The sequence below is a fragment of the Chiloscyllium punctatum genome, chromosome 51 (assembly GCF_047496795.1).
Source record: "Chiloscyllium punctatum isolate Juve2018m chromosome 51, sChiPun1.3, whole genome shotgun sequence".
NCBI lineage: Eukaryota > Metazoa > Chordata > Chondrichthyes > Orectolobiformes > Hemiscylliidae > Chiloscyllium > Chiloscyllium punctatum.
In genome coordinates, this window is record NC_092789.1 from 13,825,613 (window position 1) to 13,850,893 (window position 25,281).

Below are 25,281 nucleotides of genomic sequence, written 5' to 3' on the forward strand. Positions count from 1 at the left end.
ACTGTGTAATACTGAAGTCCCAATGTGCACTGAGCAAACCACTGGGAGCACTGTGCAATTCTCACATGCCGATGTATATTGAGCAGACCACACTGGGAGAATTGTGTTATCCTCAGGTCCCAATATACATTGGACCGACTAAAGTGGGAGCACCAGGTAATCCTCAGGTACAAATCTACATTGGACCGAGTACACTGGGAGCACTGGGTAATCAAGAGTTACAAATCTATATTGAGAAAACGACATTTGGAGCAATGTGTGATTCTGTGCTCCCAACCTACTTTGAACAGGTCACACTTGGAGCAGTGTGTAATCCTGAAGTCCTGCTTTACATTGGACTGGCCACACCGGGAGCACTGGCGATGCCTCAGGCCATAATCAACATCGTGCAGACCAAACTGCGATGACTGTGCACTCCTCATCTCGTCCAATCTATTGAGTGGTTGTATCCCTCAAGAAGATGTTCTCCAACGGCGGATGTGAAACCAAATAATTTACAATGTTGGTTTTATGACCATTGCTGCACCAAGTAAGGAGTGCCATAGCACAGGACGTGCCAAACATCACCCAACCCTCAAATGGCGTTGTTCCCTCTAACACTCTGAGTTTGCTGATTTTGATGTTTGTCAGACACTTATAGACCGGATGGATCCATAGCCCCTTGATCCATTGATTTCAGGATAAGGTGAATAAAGCTTACTGTGTTAAATAGTGCCTCTCGACAGTCCCTACTTTCTGACTCAGATCGAGGTCTTTCTGCATGAATAGGAGAGGGGCAACACCAAAATTCTAAGGGCCCCTTTGAAATGTGGTAGGTCCAATAATCCTCATTGCAGGATCATACTTTATACCCAATGCATGGCCTCGACCATCACCATCCCTGGAGATGTTCTTTTTTAGTGTTAACTTCCCACTGAATACCATCTTCGTCACACCCTCAACTAAGGAAGATCCACATTTCCTTTCAGTCGACTGATTGCAGGATTCACTGACTGCACTGTCCCTTTACGAGGTCAGAGATGTCGCCAGCCATCTGTGTGTGTGTGTCCGTTTGGCTGTGTGCACGTGCATGTGTCTGTGTGTCTCTGCGTGTGCGTATATGCATGCACGTGTCTGCGTGTGCGTGCATATGTGTGTTTCTCTGCGTGTGTGAATGTGTATGTGGATGTGTATGTGTGTTTGTCTGTGTGTGCATGTGCATGTGTTAGACAGAGAAACATTATGAATGACAGAATATGAAAAGCTTCTGTCTACCAGTGAACACAAGTTTTACTGCAGAGCTCAACAGGGAGTGACAAAAGCCCTGTTTTTACTACTTTCAACCCTGTTGTCCATGAAACTCATTACTGCTGGTGGGGGAATGAGTGCAAGAAACGATACTGAATCTGAGCATATATGTCTATTTAACGGGACTTACAGCGATAAAGAAGTGGAGAACATACAACACCCCCATATCCTGTGGTGACATTCAGGTAAATTGAGGTTAAATGTGTGTCTCATCTTGACAAACAATCTTTGTTCAGAAACTCTTGAACACAAGCCTCATGCATATTACCAATTGCATTGTAAAAATTTCCAAAGTGTTTGTTTAATCATCCAGCCGCACTTCAGATCCATCCAGGAGTTTTATGCGGCTGTCGACTATCTGCTGATACTGCTCTTTGAGTAAGCTTACATTTTTCTTGTTTTTTTCAAGAGGTTTGTAAAAGGAAGAGGGTCCAATTTGCCTGTTTGATGGTCTTTGCTAATGGCGCTCAGTTGCTTCCCGAAGTAACCGTCATGGAGGATGTTTTTAGGTGTTTTCAAACACTTGTCCAATGAAAGGTGAGTGGCAAGTTCTTCAAGTTCATGGCTGCTTCTGCTTTAGCTTAGGCTTTAGCTGCTGTGAAAATAATTTCAATGCTGATTCTCTCACTGACAGCTCTCCTGTAAGGACTTGTGTTTGAATTTAACTTCTTGCCAATTGGGTATGTTATGGGAATGTTGCTGGAATTTTGAACTTTATCATTAACTGTAATAGATTAGCTTGTGTGTTCCGATAGGTTAAAATTTCCTATATTCTGTTCTTTTCACTTCCGTGCTTCATTCACTATTTTGTCAGAAAAATCTGTTTTGTTTAAAAATGTGTCGTTTGACCAGCTGTATCACTCCCTCTTTAAAGACCGCAATTTCCCTCCGACGTGATTGATGACACTCTCCAGCGCATCTCACCCACTTCCTGCAGCTCTGCCCTCAAACACCAACAATCCAAGTGCACCATGGAAACAACCCCTTGTCCTCCCCTTCCTACCCACGAACCTCTGTATTCATCGCATCATCACCCACCATTTCTGCCACATTCAAACGGACCCCAACTCCAGAGATACATTTCCCGTCCTATCCCCAGCCACTTTCCATAAAGTCTGTGCCCTGCGCGATTCCTTTGCCAGTTTAAGCGTCAACCCACCGACCCCTCCTGCCACCTTCCCCAGCTACCGGAGGAAATGCAAACCTTGCACCCACACCTCACCCTCACCTCGTCCAAGGGCCCAAAGAAGCCTTTGGCATCAATCAAAATTCCACCTGCACGTCAATTATGAATCCATTGCTCCCGATGCAGTCTCCTCTACATTGGGGAGGCAGGGAGCTTACTTACGGATTGTTTCAGAGAACATATCCAGGACACTCACATCAACAAACCCCACTGCCCCATAAAGAGAGGTCTTTTAGGAAAGCGGCTAGATGGTGTTGTTTGAGTGGGTTGGACAAGTCAGAAAAAGGTGTTAGTGCAACAGGTTTATTTGTAGTCACAAGAATTCTGAGCGCTGCCCCTTCGTTAGTTGAAGCAACATCAGCTCGTAAATACGTGAACTCATCGAGTGAAGTGCAATTGACGTCCTTCAAATAACAAAACAGCACATTCAACAAAGCGATGCTGCAGATTTGACTGCAGAGCTGAGCGAAGGAATGAGAAAGGTTCAAGACTGACATTTTAAACTTTTTGGTGTTTTTTTTCCAAGTGGCAAAATGATCCAAGTTGCAGCTATCACGGCCAGTAGGTCATGTCGCTCCATTATACCCTGGCTGAAGATGTGAAAGCATGTCGTTGACCAAACATCAGCTCTACCCCCACAAATAAAGACCTGATAGGCCTCAACATAGATCAAGAGAGACAGACCTGCAAGAGTTGAGTTTATTCATTCACAGACTGGGGTGTCACGGGCTGGAATCAATATTCATTGCCTGTCTTTTCCTATCCCTTCAGCAGGTCTGTACTGAGCTGACTTCTTGAACAGTTGCAGTCCATATGGTGTCAGGACAGTGCCAATAGTGACGCAGTTCCAAGACACTTGCCCCGGCACTGAAGGATCACTGATAGATTTCTAAGTTGCAATTGTGAGGAACTGGGAGGTGAACTTATAGGTAGAGACATTCACATGTATTCGCTGAGACCGAGGTGGTCGTGTTTATGGAAGGTACTATGTGAGGTTCTTTGGCGAATTTCTTGCTGCGATTGAACTTCAGTTGTGTTGGGAATGGCTGCTCGTGAATGCGTTTCCCAAACATTTGATTGCTTTGTCCTGAATTCTGTCAAGCATCTTGTGTGTTATTGGAGCTGCACTCATCCAGGCAAGTGGGGAATATTCTATCATACTTCTGACTAATGCCTATGATGGGCAGTGAATTACTGGCTGTAGGATTCTCATTTTCTGGCCTGCTCTTGTAGCCCCTCTCTTCATATTGCGAGTCTAGTTTTACATGAAGCTGCTGAGCGCAGAGTTGAGCGTAAAATCAGATCATCCATGACCTTACTGAATGGCGGAGCAGGCTTATGATCGTGCTCATACGTTCGAATGGGTAGCTTCCTCTGGGTTTCGGAGGAAATGTTTGAGAGAGATCATTCACGAATTATAGATGATCGTCCCCCTCAAAATAAGGGGTATTAACATTTGGTGGGGTGTATGGAGACGTAAGCTTGTGTGTGAGAGGATCCGGCGGCAAGGGAAACCATCTTGTGATAATACAGTGGCTACTAAATGAATGTTTTATCGTGGTTTCTGTTTAGAAATAGATTGAACCGGAAACGGAGAGCTCTCCATCTTATTGTAAATCGTTATGTAGAACTTATTTTTATAAATAGCTAGAAAAATAAAAGCAGACTGCATGGGTGTGGCCGGTCTCACAGATTAGGACTTTTAGATTTTCTTTCCCTCTTATATTCAGCGGAAGCCGCAAGAGTTTTGAAGAAGTGGAAGAGATCGTCCCCCCTTTCCCGTTTACACACAGAAGTCGGTGTGTCTCTCCCTGATGCAGACATTACATGTGAGGAAATCTGACTTCCAAATGTGCGTTTTTGCCAAGTGGTGTGTTCATGGGATATTACTATATTGGAACAGTTCATCAGTAATATTGACTGTATCCAGTCCTCTGTTAAATTTTCCTGTGGATTAAAGTAATTCTCCACTGTTCATTCGGTCGTTGTCTTCTTACTGGAGTGTTTGAATAAATTGTGTTTTGCTTAATGTTCAGTTATTTGATTAATAGATTCGCATCTGGAACATGGCACCTTCCATTTGCCTTAAAATAAGGAAACCATTCTGTTTGGACTGCCATCGTAAACTACTTTGAGATGGTCTGGTATGGTTTTGACCATAACAATCCCTTTGAGAGAAGACAAGGAGTTGCCCTACATCAGCCCGATGCTAGTTCAAAGAATAATTCACTACTTCAAATCCATTGCCCACCATCATTCCTCCAACTACTGGACAGACACGGAAACAGTGAAGCATTCTTATCGGTAATGGAATATGTTCTCACCACATCAGACCTAACCTCCTCAGCAACATACGTGAAATTTGCTTTCAAATTTGTGATTACTTCTATTTGAAGGTTCTGAAGACCAAATTCCTCTTGTTCCTTAAAATAAAAATCGACAGTATCTGTGGAAGTCAGGAAGATGCTCACAAACTGTGGACATTACAGAAAGCTGGAATTGAGAATCATGCAAACCGCAAGTGGAAGGCAGCATTGATCTCAGAAGCACAATGTCTTCAATGTGGACACATTTAAAAATCACCCAACACCTGAGCTGCCATGGAGGTTTAGGACAATTCCATCATTTAAAAGGCAGCCTGATGGGTACATGAATAGGAAGGGTTTGGAGGAATATGGGCTGGGTGCTCCCAGGCGGGACCAGATTGGGCTAGGATATCTGGTCGGCATGTACGGGTCAGACAGTAATGTCTATTTCCGTGCTGCATGTCTCTTTGACTCCATGACTGTCTGATGTGGTTATTGTTCAATAGGTTTCTTGGAAATAAAGACCTCCGGTTTGCTGGCCTTCATTGGAAGGGGCAAAGAATACTAGGATAGACAAGGCATGCTCCAACGTTTTAGAACTTTGGTTAGGCCACACTTGAAATATTGCATACAGTTCTTTTCACCAAACTGTTGGAATACTTTGGCGAGCGTACAGAAACGTTTTACGCGGGTTTTATGAATGAAGTTTTTTTTGTGTACTCGGTTGTTTCAATTGAATGCAAGACGTTGATCGACGACCTGATAGAGGTTTATGAAACTGTGAATAGCATAGATCGTGTGAAATTTATGATGCTTCATCCAAGGGTAGAGGCGTCATTTACGAGGGGACACAGATTCAGGGCGTAGGAGGGGAATGGGGAATTGGAGGGTTAGGTTGAGTAGTAGTGGTAATTTTGAAAGAGATGCACGAGGCAAGTTTTCACACAAAAGGTGTTGAGGGCCTGGAACATGCTGTCAGAGGAGGTGGTGGAAGCAGATTCAACACCAACATTCAAGAAACAAATAGATGAATACATGATAAGGAAGGGAAAGGAGGAATACGGATCATGTGAGTGATGACAGCTTTAGTATGGAAATGAAAAATGTGTCGGCACAGGCTTTGGGAGGGGGCGGTGGGGCCTGTTACTGTGCTGCACTGTTCTTTGCTGATGGAGAAATGTGGCAAAAGAGACACAAGTATAAAAGAGGGCGAGACAAAACGGAGAGAGCGCGATGGAGCAATGGAGAGAAAGGAAACTAGTGTGCAATGACTGACAGGGAGGCAGCGAGGAAGAAGATAAACAGTTGACCAGAGTAATAGAGAGAGTGAGGACATTTGGAGACAAGAAGAACAATCGGGAGAGAGTGCACGAGGGAGAGAGAGTGAAGGAGAAAGAAGGAGGAAGAAAGAATGAAAGAGAGTGAGGAATTGGGAGGGATGTCGCAACAGGAGAGAGAGAGCGAGAGACAGGAAGAGAGAGGTTTCGAAGTGGGTGGGGAAATAGGTGGGAGGCCATTTTGGAGAGAGGAGGCCATAATGGGGGGAGAGTTGTGTCTTCAGAGGGGAAAGCAAGAGCAGGGCTGTTGGAATGCTGCCTCTCTTTCTGGGCCAAGAGTGTGCAGATACATTGGAAAGTGCAAAATAACCTGTGTGGGATGACTGGACAAACACGTGGTCGCCTTAGATTTTTAACACAGCAACAGGTTGATTCATCGCTGCAAATTTGGTTTAAAGTTACAGAGTTCTGGATTGAGGAATTAAATTAGTGAATTTTGATTGATTAATTTGGCGAGATTCAGCACAATCTTGGGCTTCTGTCACAGCATACATCGCGGGCTCTGTTCAGCAGCTGAGCAGCTGCATCAAGAAGCCCAGTTTGGACAAAAAGTCATGTAGACACATTGACTGACATTCTGAGCCATACACCCGGTACCATACAGAAATCACCTTCAATGTTGGCCATGCCAGATTAAAATTGTCCGCAATCACAAACAGTACGATGTTTTTATTCGTGGAATGACGTTTCAGTTTTTTTGTTTGACTCCTAAATCTCCTTCTTGCTTTTCTGGTCATTAAACTATTTCTCATGTTAAAAAAGAAGACGTGAAGCATAATCAGGAGTGATGCAGCGTTTCGATTAGAATGTGGTGGAGAATCGCAACTGTGACCCAGATCAGACACTAATTAACATCGCGGAACCACAGGGTTTGTGAAATCGATTGAATGGACTTTCGAAATCCAGGACGTTGACATCTTCAGTCTTACACTCGCCCACTTAAAACTCTCTCAGAACCTTTCCCGTCATTTACCCAGTCAGCATTGAAAGACTTTTCAACAAAATTGCTTGACCGCAGCGTGAGCAAATTCGGTTCTGGAACATACTGCACACGCTCCTCAATTTGGTGTTGGACTGGGGTGTACAAAGTTAAAAATCACATAACACCACATTATAGTCTAACAGGTTTATCATGAAGGACTATCTTTCGGAGCGATGCCCGTTCATCAGGTAATGAGAACAGTAAGATTGTAAGACACAGAATTTATAGCAAACGTTTACAGTGTGAAGTAACTAAAATTATATGTTGAAAAAGACATGGATTATTTGTTAAGTCACTCACCTTTTAGAATGACCATGTTGGTGTCAGTTCTTTCAGATGTAAATAGCAAAACCTTTTTAAAAAGTTACATTGTCAAGTGCACTTTAACAATTGGTGTCATATCAGCCCAGATAAGGTATTGAAGCTTTTAACTTCCTGTGAGGCTGTCTGTGCCACAATGATCGGACTGATTCTAATCTAAAAAAAACGGATTTGCGGTATCTTACATGCATTCATGGAGTTTTTGAGTAAAGTAATATGTAAATCTGCAAGCACAAATTCAACCCCACAAACTGATATTTGTATGTGTACATGTGGGTCTGTATGGGGTGGGGTGGCGTGGGATAGAGTGGTTTGGTTATGACTGTCTGTGAGAGAGTGCGTGCATGTGTGTGAGTGTGAGTGAAAAAGGGTTTAAGTCTGTGATAGGGTGTGTGTGGAAATGTATGTGTATGAGAGAGTGTGTGTGTCTGTGTGTGTGTGTCTGTGTTTGGATGTGCGCTTGCTCGCTGAGCTGAAAGGTTCATTCTCAGACGTTTCTTTACTTTCCTGGGTAACATCTTCAGTGGACCTCAGGCGAAGCAATGATGAAAATTCCTGCTTTCTATTTCTATGTTTGGGTTTCTTTAGGTTGGTGATGTCATTTCCTGTGGTGATGTTATTTCCCGTGTCGAAGTAACTTTCTGTTCCTTTTTTCAGGGGGAGGTAGATGGGGCCTAACTCGATGTATTTGTTGATAGAGTTCAGGTTGGAATGCCATGCTTCTTGGAATTCTTGTGTGTGTCTATGTTTGGCTTGTCCTAGGATGGAAGTATTGTCCCAGTCTCACTAATATCCTCACATACCTATGAGGAAGGACATCACATCGACTGGGATACCGACACACCCATATACACAGAGAGACACACAGGCGCATGCCCACACACAGGAACACGCGCACATGCACAGATGTACACGCACACACACACATGCCCATACAGACACATACACACTCACAGACACACCCATGCACACATACACACAGATGCATGCGCACACAAAGTCACACACAGATACACACACACGGACACAGACATACGCACGCACACAGACACATGCAAAGCACACATCCTCACACATACGCACCTCACACACAGATATCCGCGTGCACACACACACATACACAGACAGGCAAACGCACACACATAGACTCAAACAGAAACAGACCTACACAAAGATACATGCGCACAGCACACACAGGCACATGGACACACAGACACGCAGACACACGCACACACACCGACACACACACAGACACATTCACACACACAGACGCAGGCACACACAGACACACAGTCACACACATGCTGACACAAACACACAGAGAGTAACACACAGACACACACACTGTCACACAGAGAGATATGCACACAGTCCCACACGCACACATGCGCACACAGAGATACAGATACACAGACACATACACAATGACACACAACACACACAGACACACGTATGCGCACATACACACTGACACACACAGGCAGACAGACAGACTGACACAAAGACACACGCACGCTGACTCACACACAAACAGACACACGCACGCTCACTCACACACACACAGAAAAACACACAGCCAAACACAGACACGCACAGAGACACATGCACACACACTCTCACACACGGACCCTCTCTCGTACACTCACACACAGCCACACACAGAGACACAGACAGACACAGTCACGCATGCACACACACTCACAGATATTCACTCCTCTCCTCACACAATTACGCCCACACAAAACGTTTGACAGGCTGAAACCTTTTTGCGTTCACACTCCACATGCATACACAAACCCTCTAACAGACACTCATAACCACACCACTCCACCCCACCCTACACACACCCACATGCACGCATACACATAAGTTTGTGGGGTGAATTTGTACTTGTCGAATTGCATTTTACTTTGCCAAAAGACGGCACGAATCCATTTAAGTTTCTATAAATCCCTTTATTTTTGATTAGAATCAATCTGACCATTGTGGCACAGACAGCATCACAGTGAGTTAACACCTTCAATATATTGTCTGTGATGACATGACTCCAATTGTTAAATTGCGCCTGAGAATGTATCTTCTAAAAAAAAGATTTGCGATTTACATATAAAAGAACAGAAAGCAACATAGTTACAAATCAGACAGCACCAGGTTATAATCCAACAGGTTTATTTGGAAGTACTGGCGTTCGTAGCGCCGCTCCTTCATCAGGTGGTTGTGAAGGAGCAGCGTTTTGAAAGCTAGTGCTTTCAAATAAACCTGTTCGACTATAACCTTGTGTTGACTGATTTTTAACATTGTGCACCCCAGCCCAACACCAACATTTCCAAATCATGGATGCCAATATGGTCATTCTAAAAGATGAAAGACTTAACAAACAATCCAGGTATTCTTCAATGTATAATTTCAGTTACATCACACCTTTACTTTGGCTGTAAATTCTATCTTACAATCTTATTCTCCACAATCACCTGATGAAGGAGCAGTACTCTGCAAGCGAGTGTTTCCAATTAATCCTGTTTGACTGTAAACTGATGTTTGTGTGAATCTTGTCTTTAACTGTCAGCAATCACAACAAATGACAAAACAGAACCTAAAAGGAAACAAATCCTGGTAACTACGTGAGCCCCGAGTGTGCGAAAAAGAGAGAATTGCAATTCAGACTATACAGGTCTAAACTTTCGCTGCGTACCACAAAGGGAAAGACGTGTATTTCCGTAGTTAACGTCTGTTTGCAATTGCCAGAGTATTGTTCCCGCCCTTTCTTGCGAATAAATTCCCTGAATGATCTTATTGCAGATGATAGAAACGTGGCATTTCTTAGAAACGTGCTGCCTGTAGGAAGTTTCTTGCCTCGGTTTATCCTCACTGACTGTCTTTGTGAATGCAACTGATGTGCTTCTGAACTGTGCGGCTCAGAACCGCTTCATGACCTGAACAGTAAAGACATGGAAACTCATTTTGCACGAGTGCAACATCAACACAAAGCTGAATGATCTCACTGCAACACAGTCGGCTCATTCTCTGCGCTACAGAATGTGACAGAAATTCGATAGATTTTGCAGCATATGTGGAGAGATATTAACGTTTTATTGTTGTGGTTCTGTTCGCCGAGCTGGGAATTTGTCTTGCCAACGTTTCGTCCCCTGTCTCGATGACATCCTTAGTGCTTGGGAGCCTCCTGTGAAGCGCGTCTGTGCTGTTTCGTCCGGCATTTATAGTGGCCTGTCTCTGCCGCTTCCAGTTGTCAGTTCGAGCTGTCCACTGTCGTGGCCGGTATATTGGATCCAGGTCAATGTGTTTGTTGATAGAGTCTGTGCATGAGTGCCACAGACTCTATCAACAAACACATCGACCTGGACCCAATATACCGGCCACTACAGTGGACAGCTCGAACTCACAACCAGAAGCGGCAGAGACAGGCCACTATAAATATCGGAGGAAACAGCACCGACGCGATTCACAGGAGGCTCCCAAGCACTGAGGATGTCACCTAGACAGGGGACGAAACGTTGGCAAGACAATTTCCCAGCTCGGCGAACAGAACCACAACAACGAGCACCCAAGCTACAAATCTTCTACCAAACTTTGATTAACGTTTTATGTTCAGTCACCTTTCTTCAACATACCTCTGATGAGAGAATTGGAACTCAATGAGACGAAAGCGGGAAGTCGGGTGCTGGGGTTGGGGGGTGCGGTGGGAGGAGGTCGGAGAAGTGGCAGATAGTGTTTAATCCAGGCAAATGTAAGATGATGCATTTTGGGAATTCTAATTCTGCAGCGAATTTTACAATGAACTGAAGAGCCTTGGGAAAGGTTGATGAGTAGACAGATCTGGGAGTTCAGATTGAAGGTTGCTGTACAGGTGCACAGAGTGGTCAAGAAAGCATGTGGTATGTTTGTCTCCATCAGACGGTGTGTTGAGTATAAGAGCTGGCAGGTCATGTTAAAATTCTACACGACGTTGGTTTGAACGCGTTTAGAATGCTCTGTACAGTTCTGTTCGCCACATTACCAAAATTATGTTGATGTTTTGGAGAGGGTGTAGAGAAGGTTTACCAGGACGTTGCCTGGCATGGAAGGTGTTCGTTGTAAGAGAAGCTGAGCTGGTTTAGTTTGTTTTCATGAGAAAAAAAGGATATTGAGGGGGACCTGACTGAGGCCTATAAAAGCATGAAATGTATAGTCAGGGTGGATAGAGATAAACTTTGTCCCAGGGTGAAGGATTCAATAATGAGATGTCACGCTTTCAAGGTGAGAGTTCAAAAGTTTAAGGGGGATACACGTGGCAAGTACTTCACACAGAGTGTGGTGTTTGCCTGGAACACGTTGCCAGCAGAGATGGTAGAGGCATGCACGGAAGATTTATTTAAGATGCGTTTGGACAGATGCACTAGTTTTATGGGATCAGAGGGATTCATATGCTTAGTAATTGTGCGACAGGTTTAGACAGCAGGCTTGGATCGGCTCAGGCTATGAGGCTGAAGGCCCTGTTCCTGAGGTGTAATTTTTCTTTGTTCTTTGTTCTTTGAATTAGGGACCACTGTTGAAAAAATACCATTGGTCTGTCATATCCTTTGTGCAAACGGACTTCATATTTTGTCTGGTCTACATCTGACTCGAGACCCACAGCAGGGTGATTCACTCTTAACTACTCTCTGACAATTTGGCGAACAAGTTCTAGTCCACACAGGGAAACTAATTTCCTTGAATGCTTTGTTCTGAAAGTGGTGTGTAATGGGATTGGTTGAATTGTTTCAAGGAAGACATTTGCAAACTTCAATTGCCGACTTTTAATCAATGGTTCAATATATCAGTCCGAACCAATATTCGTTGTTCTTCGTTTCACATCACTTGAGAGATATTTAGCGACGCATTATATCGTGGTCTAAATGGCATTGTATCCTAAAGTTGGTCTAAATGTGCTGTTTCTCTCTATCTCTTTAAGAACTTTGTTTAGTTCAGTTGTACATCCATTAATATCCAGTGACTAAGGAGAGAGGAGAAATTATCACTTTTCATTGTTCCAAATCTTTCTACAAATTTCAGGAAGCATGTTAACATTCAACACAGTGTCAAATGCATCGTTGCAGATAGACTCTATACACTATCTTAAAAAAATATTTTCTGGGTAGCTCTCTGCCTTGACCATGAAGTATTGAATTAATGCGGTTTTCCTATTGAGAATTGGGGTTCTCGTGGCTCCTCATCAACACTTAAATTTCATATTTTAAGCAAATATTCATTAAATAAACACTGACCTGATTTCTGCTTTTCTTGCCAAAAGTTGTTTGTGATAATGGGATGGCTGGTTTCTGTGTGTTTGCTGGTCATACTCAGCCTTCAGGTCATTTCCATTGTCGCCCATTTTCAGTCTATGTTCCTGGCAGATAGATGCAAGATGGCCGAGGATCACGTTGTAAAATTTTCAAAGCTGCATGTCGTTTTTCAGTGATCAATTCAAGCACCTCAGAGGAAGAAATCGACATTTGTTTTCTCACAGAATGGAAGAGAATACCACTGAGGAAACGTAATTGTCTTCAAAACGCCATTTATTAATCTCTCTACCAATTCAACAGGAACTATTTAGTTACTCGAACACTAAATTACTGAAGATAATTGATATCAATTTTATTTTGTCTGAATTATTTGAGATGTTTCTGTTGAGTTGTAGTTAACCGACATCAAACGGACATTTTAATACCGTGATGCAGAAAAAGACTCATTTAGTACATTGTGATATCATTTATTTCAAAACTTACACAGGTAAAACTCAATAAATTGCTCAACACTTTTAGAAAATGCTAAGGCTTATTTTTCTCCTCCCTAATGTGCCTGACGTGTTGATTTTGTCCATTATTTTATATTTCCATAATGTTACTAAAGATGCCAGAGCACAAATCACGATTTGTGAGAGATTGCAATTTGATTGAACACGATACACCTATTCAAACAAACATCCAAGACCAGAGGGGTGACGTGGAATATCGATGGGCTGTGTGTCGATTGTTTCCTCCACAGAACATCCGTGGTGTGAAAAGTGTCCTGTCATGTTTACCTTTGGCACACTCTCTCGCTTAATGTGACCATATCGTGCAATATTCTGGTCTCGTGCCTGAGAGAATTGTCAATCCATGTGGATATACCATGTTGCAGTTTATGATTACATAGCATCATGTAGAAGTTGTCCAGTTCAGTGGCTGCAATGGAATCCTCTGTGTTTCATACGGATCATCAAGATTACAAACATCTTAGGTTTCTGAATGCAGGACGTGCTGTCTTTACTGAAAGAGGTTGTCTTTACTCAATGAGTAATTGGGAAAGCAGAAAACAATATCCACAGCCAAGCTGCTCTGTTAAGGCCAATATATGTGAATGGAGAAATGGGTCGGGTTTCATTTTTACCAGAAACAAGGATGTTTTCAGATGGAGAAGGAGGTGAAAGTAAAACATGATTGGCTAAACCATTTTACGACAGAATTCATTTTATGGATAACTGTCGAGCTTACCACCGAATTTATGCCCAGGGAGATTTTGCCATATTTTTCAATTCTGCTCTGAATTTGCTCTGTGTCGCTGCATAAATACAAGGGTTTAGAAAGCAACTAAAGTACTTCAAGATAACTCCCACTCCACTGGCGATAAATTCTGAGTTCGTGAACTTGCCTCGATAATAAACGGTGCTTGTTATTTTGGTAAGACCTAAACTCACGGCATTTGTCAGCCAGAGCAAGAGAAAACTACCTGATATTGAGAATAATAAAATTATGGACTTCCTGCGGTTCTCCATTTCAGAGTCACTTTGATTCCCTATCTTGGAGCTCTGGAGTTTAGTGCGGCTTCGATTCGCAGTACAATACGTTGGACGGTTAATGAATTACATAAAGCAATCAGAGTGAAGGGAATCCAAATGACACAGGCGCTGTAAAACCAGACATGAACATACACCTGCAGAAGAGGAAAAAAATGCTGCCCGTGACCGGCAGCCCCACTGCACGTTGTTAATAATTTTCTCAGGTTCAGAAGCAAACAAAACTGGTATTTCCTTCAGTACGATCACTACCAGGATAGTAATTACCAGAGTGACTGCAGTTCTTTTTGTCCAATACTTTGTTTGAAAGTTCTGGCGGCAGATCATGACAGGGTGCAGAGTCGCTCGCGCGCTCCGTCCTTCGTTTGGGGCGGCACGGTGGCACAGTGGTTAGCACTGCTGCCTCACAGCGCCAGAGACCCGGGTTCAATTCCCGCCTCAGGCGACTGAATGTATGGAGTTTGCACGTTCTCCCCGTGTCTGCGTGGGTTTCCTCCGGGTGCTCCGGTTTCCTCCCACGGTCCAAAAATGTGCAGGTCAGGTGAATTGGCCATGCTAAATTTCCCGTAGTGTTAGGTAAGGGGTAGATGTAGGGGTATGGGTGGGTTGCGCTTCGGCGGGGCGGTGTGGACTTGTTGGGCCGAACGGCCTGTTTCCACACTGTAAGTCATCTAATCTAATCTAAATCGGTCAAACGTGAAAGAAACAATGCACCAAACAGATAAATCGGGAGTGACAGCGAACATGTACGTAATGACTCTGCAAACAGGAGTATGGGACAGGACAAGGAATGACAAAGGAAAGTGGTAACTGAAGATGTGATAAAGTGTTATGTTGTTGATCAGGACCAGTAGACCTGTTTTGGCCATGGCTAGCATGTACACATTGATACACTTGGAAAGACCATGATTTGTTCGCGAAAGATTCCAAATTGTTCCCAAGTTCGCCGTGAGACAGAAAGGAAAACCACCAGTGAATAATACACCAGTCCCTGATTTCTATAAATTCATTATTATGAAACGTTGGCAGGAAAGAAATTGGTCACCTGACTCATTATACGAATGTACTGAAAGTAAGATGACAAGCTTCAACACAAAGAGATTATAATGGCTCATTAGGCTGTCTTGTGAGACGGGGCAGTGCCCTAACCCCCTAGAGAAAGAAACACTGGGTCAAGTTCCGCCAGCTTCAGAGGTTTCTCAACAAACTAGGGACAATTTGATTCAAAAGAAAAAGGTTTTTAAAATGTCAACTCACCAGGAATAGCTACTGCTGCAAGTAGCGGGTAATAAATCTCTTTCACCCGCAGAATTGCAGGCTTTCACATTTTGTCTGAGAGGGAGTGGTTATTGGAGACACTGTATTACTCTGAGTAGCCACAGCCGTGGCAATATAAGTGAATCTATATTTATACATGCAGCAATCCTTCGGCGTATTGTTCACTTACATTAATCACAGTTATTTAACAAATAAAGTTGGGGAAAGCGTTTTTGACTGAAAGAGTAGATTAAAAGGAACAAGAATTTCAAGTGGGAAAAATATGTTTGGTTTCTACCTAATGAAGTAGCAATAGGAGGTTTTCTTATGTGAATTACTCTGTCAATATCTGTAGCTCATTTCTGGTGTGCTAAATCCATCTGATAATACATTATATCCCTTGAAACTGTTTCAGGATGAAACACCCTGAGCGAGCTAATTCTTCCATTTCCTGGAGCTGGGAATCTCCAATTTAGTTTGTCGTTCTTATCCGACCTCCTAAACTTCCCCTGTCCCGATATTCTCGAGGCCAAGTCGGTCTCAGTATTTCCAGAAAGCTGGGGCTATTACGATTCTCTGCGTTATATCGCCTTCTCGTGTGCATCAGGAACACTTCCATATGTCTTCATCAAACTTTTTGTGTTTTGTCCATGCCAATAAACTGACAACTCAGTTTTTGATATACTGGCTGACTCACTGGCTCAGATATCTGCTCAGGGCCAAAAGTTTGCAATCAGCCATATTACGTAAATAAATGTATTTTCATGTTATGATATCATTTTTTTATAATCACAGCCTCCCAGTCTCAGTTATCATTTTGCCTATTCATTGCAGCTTTCCAAGCAAATGCTTGGAATTAGCAGTTGTTCCAGCTGGCTTTACAATGCTTTCACAACCTGTGATTTTTCGATGATATGTCGGCTTTCTGAATCTTCACCACCCTTCGTGCAGGGCAGTCTGTTCCACGGAAGGGGTGACGACTGCATTAAGTGAATCCATTGCCAGAGATGCCCACACTAAATTGGATGCTAGCTCACAGCATGGCTAGTCGGATAAGTTTCGAGGGAAAATCAAATCGATGGTCATGGGATTTCATTCACAGAAACATGCTACTGAGAGAGGTTTCTGTTACTGTATTTACAGAGAAAAGATGCATGTTATCTCACACAGCAAACACCACCTACCTCATCTACCACTGAACTGGCTGATTGCACAATGCTTTCCCGATTGGTATGCAATCTTTTCTCTCAACCATGCATTTTATTGCACAAGATAACAAGTTCTGTACATAAAATGTCTATCAAATGCAAGAAAGAAATGTTTGTGAACGAACCACACATCATTAAGTATTATCAAGACACTTAATACTTTCTCTCATGAGAAACTATTAAAAAGAGCGTAGTGGTTCTGTTTGTTTACCAGCCTTATGCGTCCAACAGCTGTTTCACAGCCGTTCTTCCAGTGCTGCCGTGTTTGCATCTCTTCTGCATCTTCCTGTTGGGCTCACCTCCATTATTCACATGATACAGTGGCTGTCTGCGAATTGTATGCGTTCACCTGTATAGGCATTCGTGTGTTATGGACTAGGCCAGACACCCTCAAAGCATTTCAAAAATATAGCTCGACCCTGTGAATTTTCTACGAGTGATCTAGCTGGCCCAACCGCTTAAGTTAAAACAAGAAAGAAGTTATTTGCAAGATTATCAAACGTTCAACAAATAAAAGAGCACAGAATGCAGAATACCGTAAACAATCTGTAAACGAAACAGATGATCGCAACTAAATGAAGCTGTTCCAAATACCTGCAGCAATCCTTATAAACACGCTTTTGCAAAACAAAGGAAAACATGAAAGACAGGTTTTACACGAGTGAAGTTTGGAGAGAGGGAGGATCAGCGTCGGCCTGCCCCTATCGGTAAAAAACAAACAAACCACAGGACAGCTGAGCTTGGAGAACTGTCCACTCCGCTTTCATTGGGCAAATATATTTTATTCAACATGACTGCCTCTAGTCTGAGGAAGCATGTTAGCTGGAAACAAATTTGCCCTAAACCCTTTAAACAGAGATAACTTGGAACATGTGTAATTACCACCCATCTGAGAAGAAAAAAACCATGACAACATAACCTTGTCGATGGAGGAGCATCATCGAACATGTTTTACTGCAATGGATCCTGATGGACCGGGACACCTGTATGCCAACCAATCCTCTCCCTATCCCACAAACTATTTGACCGACTTGCAATCGTCGGCCTGGAATACTCTCTCTGAAAATGACCTGTTCGTTGTGATCTGTCGACATCACATTGGTCGCCTCAATTTCTCTGTTCCCATTTCTGCATTGCAATCCTAAATCCCTCTGCACTGGCTGCACTCTGTGCTCCCAGATCCAACCCTGACATTGTGATTAAGAATGTCACTAGGTTATGTTGCTGTTGGTTGGCCTACTGAACAAACATTACAGCTACTCAGCGCAAGCTTTTGGGTAGTTTCTGTCTTCTCCACGGGGTGCGTGAATCAACCGTGGATGATCAGAACATCGTTTCCACAATAACCACTAACTTTATTTCATCCTGTGATCTCCTGTGCACTGCCTCCACGCTCATAGTCTCCCAACCATGCAAAAACGGCGTCGGCCTTCTTTCCAAAATACACAAACAGGTACTCTCCGGCATATCTGCAGTTTCGGTCCAGTCTTGCCCCGTAGAACATATCTGTTCCAAAATCGATTCAACGTTTGTCTCCTCTTCTTCGGTTCATTCCGACGTGCATCTGCTATTTCTCTGACGCTTTACTCCATTTCCCGGTCTCCAGCCAGCTTCGCTTTACAACGGGACATGCAATGTATTTACATTTCAACCCCCAGTCTTGGTCAGCCTGCTGTGGGAAGAATTAGACTGGAAAGAGGACAGAAAAGAATTACGATCATGTTGCCAGGTCTCAAGTGTCTGAATAATAGGAAGAGATGTAGGGACAATCTCAGAGGTTATTTTTAATTTCTTCAGAGCTTATGAGAATGAGAGGGGAACTTATAGAAATGTATAATATCACGAAAGGCACGGATAGTGCAAATGCACCTGGGCTTTTTCCCAGCGTCGGAGAATCGCGGACTAGACAGCATCAGTTTAAGTTTGAGTAACAAACAATAAAAGGGAACCTGAAGTACAACTTGATTGCACAAAGGGAGGTATGGATAGGAATGAGCTACCAGCAGAGATGGTGCAGGCGGGTACAGTACCAACATTTAAAAGGCATTTGGAAAATTACTTGGATAGAACAGGTTTGGAGGGATTTTGGGTCAAGTGCAGATAAAAAGGATTTGGCTTTGATGGACATTTTGTTCAACCAGGACTAATTTGCCATGAAGTGTCTGTCTCCATGCTGGAGGAATCTATGACTCTTTGAGAGGCAGTACCGTGACCTAATACTAATTCTTAAACACGATTTATTCAGAGGAATGTATAATACTTATGCTACATTCACAGCAATAGTTACAGTCCTAGTGAATCACTAACAGCGGACAAAGGTGAAATGTTTGAGACTTCGAATCTCGTCCGTTGTTCAGCAATATCAGAACTGAGTTCTGAGCTCCACTTCCCTGCCTGCAGTGCGTCATTAGTGAGACTTTAATAGAACAGAACTGGATCCATCTCAACTTTGAATGACCTAAAATTCACAGAGTTTCCACCACCCCATGAACAAGCAGTTCCCAAACTCGAACAACTTTTAAGGAGAAATAAATGCTCCTGAACGGATTCTTAATGAAATTACTACTTGGAGTCATCCAACAGAACTAAATTAGACTGTTTACATCCATGTTCGCAATACTGTTGAACTCAATACTTCAATGACCCGAAGAGTGACCTGAGTGGTTCATAACTAGGATTTTTGAATCACCATTCAGACATGCAATTAGCCATAGTTAATGTGAACTTGGATGTGTTCGATAGTCTCCACCTCTTCCTTCAAAACTCCCCGTAGATACAGAGGGATACTGTCACATCCAGTAACGTTTTATGCACTCATTCCTGTTCCAAAAGTGTTTGTCCATCTCACTGTGTCTCTGAGGGACTCGATTGAGGAAGTGGAGAACATTGCTCTTGCTGCGAATCGACCTTGTGCTTGTCCAGCCGATCGAGACGAAGATTTTTATTTCTGGTTCGAGCATCTCTGTGAAAACTAACCGCAGGTGAGGGATGTACTGTTTTGCTCGTGAATTTTGATTGATTTGCTAAACTTAATTCAATCAGTTGCAGCTGAACGCACTCCACTCCGATCGAAGTGGTAAGTTGTTACCTCACTTTGGAGTCTTTACGATGAAGTGCTCAATCTAAATTTTGAAGATATCCATTGTTAAATGGTATCAGCCAAGGAGCTGATCTAAGTTGTCTCATTCAAATGTCGAACATGGAAAGGTTTTCACATCTCACTTTGACTCCTCTTCAGATCTTTGCAACCACCACCAACCGCGCGGCGCCCGCAAATAAAACAATTCCAGATACCCATTTCCCTCTATTTGTGATGAATTCCAAGAGATAACAGTTCCCCCATTGTTGTGAGTGTCTTCAGCTGACTGGGTTAAAATCTTTGGAATACCATCTGTGAACAGAGTCAACTCCCTTTTTTTAGACAGACCTTATAAAAATACTTCATGGATGTATCTTTTAATCACTCGTCTAGCTCTTTCCGTTTCTCAACAATAACATCTCCTTTGTGTTCCCAAGCTGCATCATGGAATATAGACCTTCAGAATCTGATTGCAGTTGCGTTATCCTGATGTTCACAATTTTTTGTTGCCAAGAAAGGGTAGATCATGCCCCTTTGGAGGAATGTGTTTGCGTATGAGGAAATTAAAACCGGCCTCCTGCAGTAAGAATGGGGAATCGCTCTTCATTCCAAAAGCTGTGTTGACCGGGGACAAGACTCGATGGATTCCGCTCAATTCAACCCTCCCAGACAGAGGGGAGAGGGCTCAAGGATGCTGCTTGAGAGAAAGATGAATGTTCGGTAACCTAAACCATTCAGCTGTGTCGCAAAGCACGCACTGCTCCAAATGTTTCCCGAGTGGTTATTCGTCCCTATTGTTGATGACCAGTCAAAGCTATGGCTCCACAACAACAGCCATCATTTACTTATTCAGCAGGGTCTGGACTCTGAGACAAGCGACCCCTGCGTGTGCTGTTCATGCGGAATTGAAAGGTCGTTTCCATTCACATCCATTGGCCCAATGTGGCCGTGCATAATCTTTGTGTGTCCTGGTTAATCTCCCTGAATTTTATGCCTTACAAAATTGAATTCAAACCTTCACTTCGTTTTATTTTTGCTATTGTATGGATGAATGATATACGAAAAGAGTGTGTCATAACATGCCATTCGCAGAGTGTGGCTGTCAAGCTTCCACAAATGAGGCAATCTTCACTACAGGCATTCAAGTTTCATCAACCAGAGTACGTGTAGTGCTTTTGACAACTTTCCGTGTTTCTGTCAGGTGACGTGCATTATGTAGGCACTGAACGGCATCAGTGGAAGAGATTACTCTATCATGAACATATTTTTGATTGTGGGATTTTACAGTGCACCCACCTGTTCTACTGTTCCTCCAGTATAACAGCTCACGAGTAATTCGCTGTTATCCCAAGACACAGGAGGAATGTTTCCCTTTCAACCTTCGTTTCCCTGGTCTCAATTTTCTTGCTTCTTCTGACCACCCCATTCATTCCTTTATCATCTATTGTGCCTCTCTTTCTCTCCTTGCCGATCGCTAACTCACTCTCTCTCTATGATCACATCACTTTCATTAAACCTCTCTCGCTGACTTCTCATACCTCCTTCCCCACCTTTCCTCTCTTAATTTTCATTATATCTTTCGTTCTGCATTCTGTGCTGTCCTGAGTTTAACAAGTTCCTTTGTCCCATGGTTGACTGCCCATTTATAAGGTGAGAGTAAACTGTTTATTTTTAAATCAATCAATAGATATATAGTGCAGGTACAGAGGGAATGCCAGGTTTTTGACCCAGTGACACTGAAGGAATGTTAAAATATTTCCAAATCATGGCAGTAAGTTGCTTGGAAGGGAACGTCCAGGTGGTAGTGTTCCCATATATATCCTGTCCTTATCCTTGTACATACTCGTCGGAAGAGGCTTTCGAAGCACATTAACAACATTTCTGGACGGCATCTTTTAGAATAGTAGACAGAAAGCGGTGGATACAAGTAAATGCGGACCCAAAGCATTCCGTATGTTTTTCCTACAGAGCTGGTACCAAAGATGTATAGTTTCTGTCTTCCATATCAATTTACCTTTAAGTTTATCTTGGATCAAGAGGCTCGGTGTCAATGAGTCTTGCAGTTGTAGTGTCCATCAGGTAGTCAACTGTACCCTGAATGGTGTGGAGGTTCTTGAGTTTTAATGGAGCTGCACCCATCACAGGCAAGTGACGAGCATTCTGTCGCATTAATGACCTATGCATATTTGATGATGGCTCATGAATAATTTATACTCGACACGTCGATTCGCCTGGTCTTAAGATGCTGCGTGACTGGCCGTGCTTTTCCAGCACCACGCTGTCGACATTGATCTTCAGTAACTGCAGTTCTCACTTTCTCCCAGGTTTTGGAGGAGGTCAGGTAAGTCGCACACTGCAGAGCTCTCGGCCACTGACGTGCTCTTCGTAGCATAGTACGAATTTGGTGAATTATGTTCAGTTTCTGGTCGAATGGCAACTCCTTCGACGTTAGCAGTCAGGGTATTCAATGATGTCAATGCTATTGACTAATGAGGGGGGTGTGGCTCTTTAGATTATATCGCAATAGCCATTTCTAGAATATTAATGATTCAGAATTTGAGATGATCATTAGCACCAAGGACTGATGGTTAGATTCTCACAAAGGTAACCCCGAATTTGTTGATATAGCGATAAGAATGTGATTAAATGCCAATGAGCCAACGTTAATTCCCTCTTAATGGTAATGGCCAGCATATTGATAGTTGGGTGGGATGGCGTTCAGTGAGGGCAACACCGTATTATTTCAAAGGGCGGTGTTGGGTGAGTCTCATACTGGAAATGGTCATTTCCTGGCGTTTCTGCGGCACAGAAGGTCCTTGCCAGTTTTCAGCCAAAGTTTCTCATGTAAAGTCATTGTTGGTTTTCCAATATAGCCTCTGAAGTGAAACTATCCTGTCGCCAGTCACCATCCTGTCTGTTACCCTTCAGTAAAATTGCAAAGGATGAGCTGGTGTTGAATATGAGCCAATAGCTCTTTACTGAACCAATGCATAAGCTCTCAAGTATGATGTGTCCAATGTCATGAGCTTAGTCCATCACATATTGTGAAACGTTATGAGTACTTGTGGGGAGAAAAAAGCAGACATGCACACGCATACTCTTTCACAGTCGAATGTACACTCAGACACAAAGGTGCACGCACAGCAAAAGAATCAGAGGAAAATTGAGAAACAGAGAGGATGGAGGCACGTAACGGGTTAAGTCAACGAAGGCAGTGGATAGAGAAAGAGAGATATTGACGATTGGACGAGAGGAGAGTGGAGGAATTGCGAAAGAGCGGGATGAATATGCAGAAAAAACTGAATAAATTCTAAAAATCACACAATACCAGTGTTGAAACTCAACATAATTTGTTGGAAACACTAGGTTTCTGAGCATTGCTGCTTCATCAGCTGCTTGTGGGGTATAAGATCATAAGACGCAACAATTACAACAAACGTTTAAAGCGTGATATTACTGGAACTATATGTAGATTTATGTACTCATGCGATTCATCCAACGTTATGTCTCTCATACACGGCAGGCGAGAATTTTCTGAGGCATGGTACATTAGAGGTACCGAGCAGAGACTATAGCAACAGATGAATGGGCACTGCAGGACAATCAACAAACACGAGTGTTCCTCCAAGTCGGAGAACAATTCAGTGGTCCAGGTCATTCGACCTGAGATGTTCGGGTGAGCGTCCTCCGAGACGGACTTTGGGACAAACAACAATGCAAAGTTGCCGAACAGAGGCTGATAGCCAAGTTCTGTACCAATGGGGATGGCCTATATCGAGACATTATGTTCATTTCAGACTAACGCTCACACAGACACACGCACACAGACACACACATATTCCTGCAGACATACCCATACACTGACTCAGAGCGTCTCTCCCACACAAACATTCTCTCTCAGATGCTCAGACATGCACTCCCATGCTGACACGCACACTCTGTTGGACAATTGCACATACACTCACACAGATGCACACACTCTTCCAAAGACAGTATTAACCTCACGACACCCCCCCCCCCCCCGCAACATTCACACGCACAGATGCATGCTCACAAACATATAAAGTTGTGGGGAGAATTTGTGTTTGCGAATTATACATTTTTATGCTCCTCTTGTGTGGTGCAGTTCAGCATTGCAACACTGCGATAATCGATTCAGGACATCATCATTCAAAAGACCCAGGAGCTGAGTTGGTCAGAACCAAACAGGTTCGCAATAAGATCAGGGAGCCCCTTTTCGTTGGCCTGAGCAACTCGAAATGTTGAATGTGTGATCGGTTTCAGAATTTTACAATACCACATGAGATGGGGTGCTGACATGCAATTACTACCCTCACGGCACCCGGATACTGTTAGCTCACCCCGACCAAGCAGTGAGGAAGGGCCAGTAGTGTATCCTGCCTAAACTTTCGTTGAGGAGAGAGCAGAAAGGGCATCATTGGTGTGAGAAATTTGAGAGCCTCACTTAGTTAATTAACATCTGATACAATCTGAGTATGCTTCATCTTAATAACTCGGCCCTTCAGAGCCTACATCCGAATTTCACAACTTCCTTCACCGGAACAAACGACTGATCATGATTTTCATTCCTGCACAGGGCACCAGAAAGATGTCTATACGATGAATTGGACAATGCACGTGTTCCGAGCTGCGAGTGATCTGGAAATGAGACATGGAGATGAGACATTCGTCCCATCAAGGATGCTCAGCCATTCAATGTGCTGTGGCTAATCTGATCATCCCTGACTCCAGTTTCCTCCTTTTGCCCCTTAACACACAATTCACTTCCTTATTAAAGAGTTACCTCTGCATCTCAGCCTTGAATATACTGACTGACCCAACCTCAAACGCTCGTACGGATTAGGGATTCCACAGATTCACGCCCCTCAGACAAAGCCCCTCCAACAGACAGGTACATGTTCAACACTGACTCTTCGATAATGCTCTCTCCATCAATACTCAGCCTCTGACAGATTGGCACTCCCTCAGCACTGACCCTTTGACAGTGCGCCACTCTCTCAACAATGACCCGCCCACGATGCCGACCTCCCTCAGTGCTGACAAGCTGGCAGTGCGACACTTGTTCAGCGCTGTTCCTCCAACAGTGAGGAACTTCCTCAGTGTTAACCCTACAACAGTGAGTTGTTGCCTCAGCTCTGAATCTCTGAGAGTGCAGCACCCCCTCAACAATGACCATCTGACAGTGTGTCACACCCTCAGAACTGACCCTCTGGCAGTGTGGAGATAACATCAGCAGTGACTCTCTGACAATATGTCACTGCCTCAGAACTACCTTTCTCATTGTAGCGTTGTTGCGGCACTGTCTCTCTGACAATGGCACTCCCTCATTCCTGACACTTCAACAATGCAACACTCCCTCAGCACAAACACTCTGGCAGAGCCTACCTTTTCAGGAACGAACGTCTGACGATGCCCACATCCTCAGCGTTGAGCTTGCAAGAGTAATTTCTTTCTCTCCAAGGACCCTCCAACACTGACATTTCAGT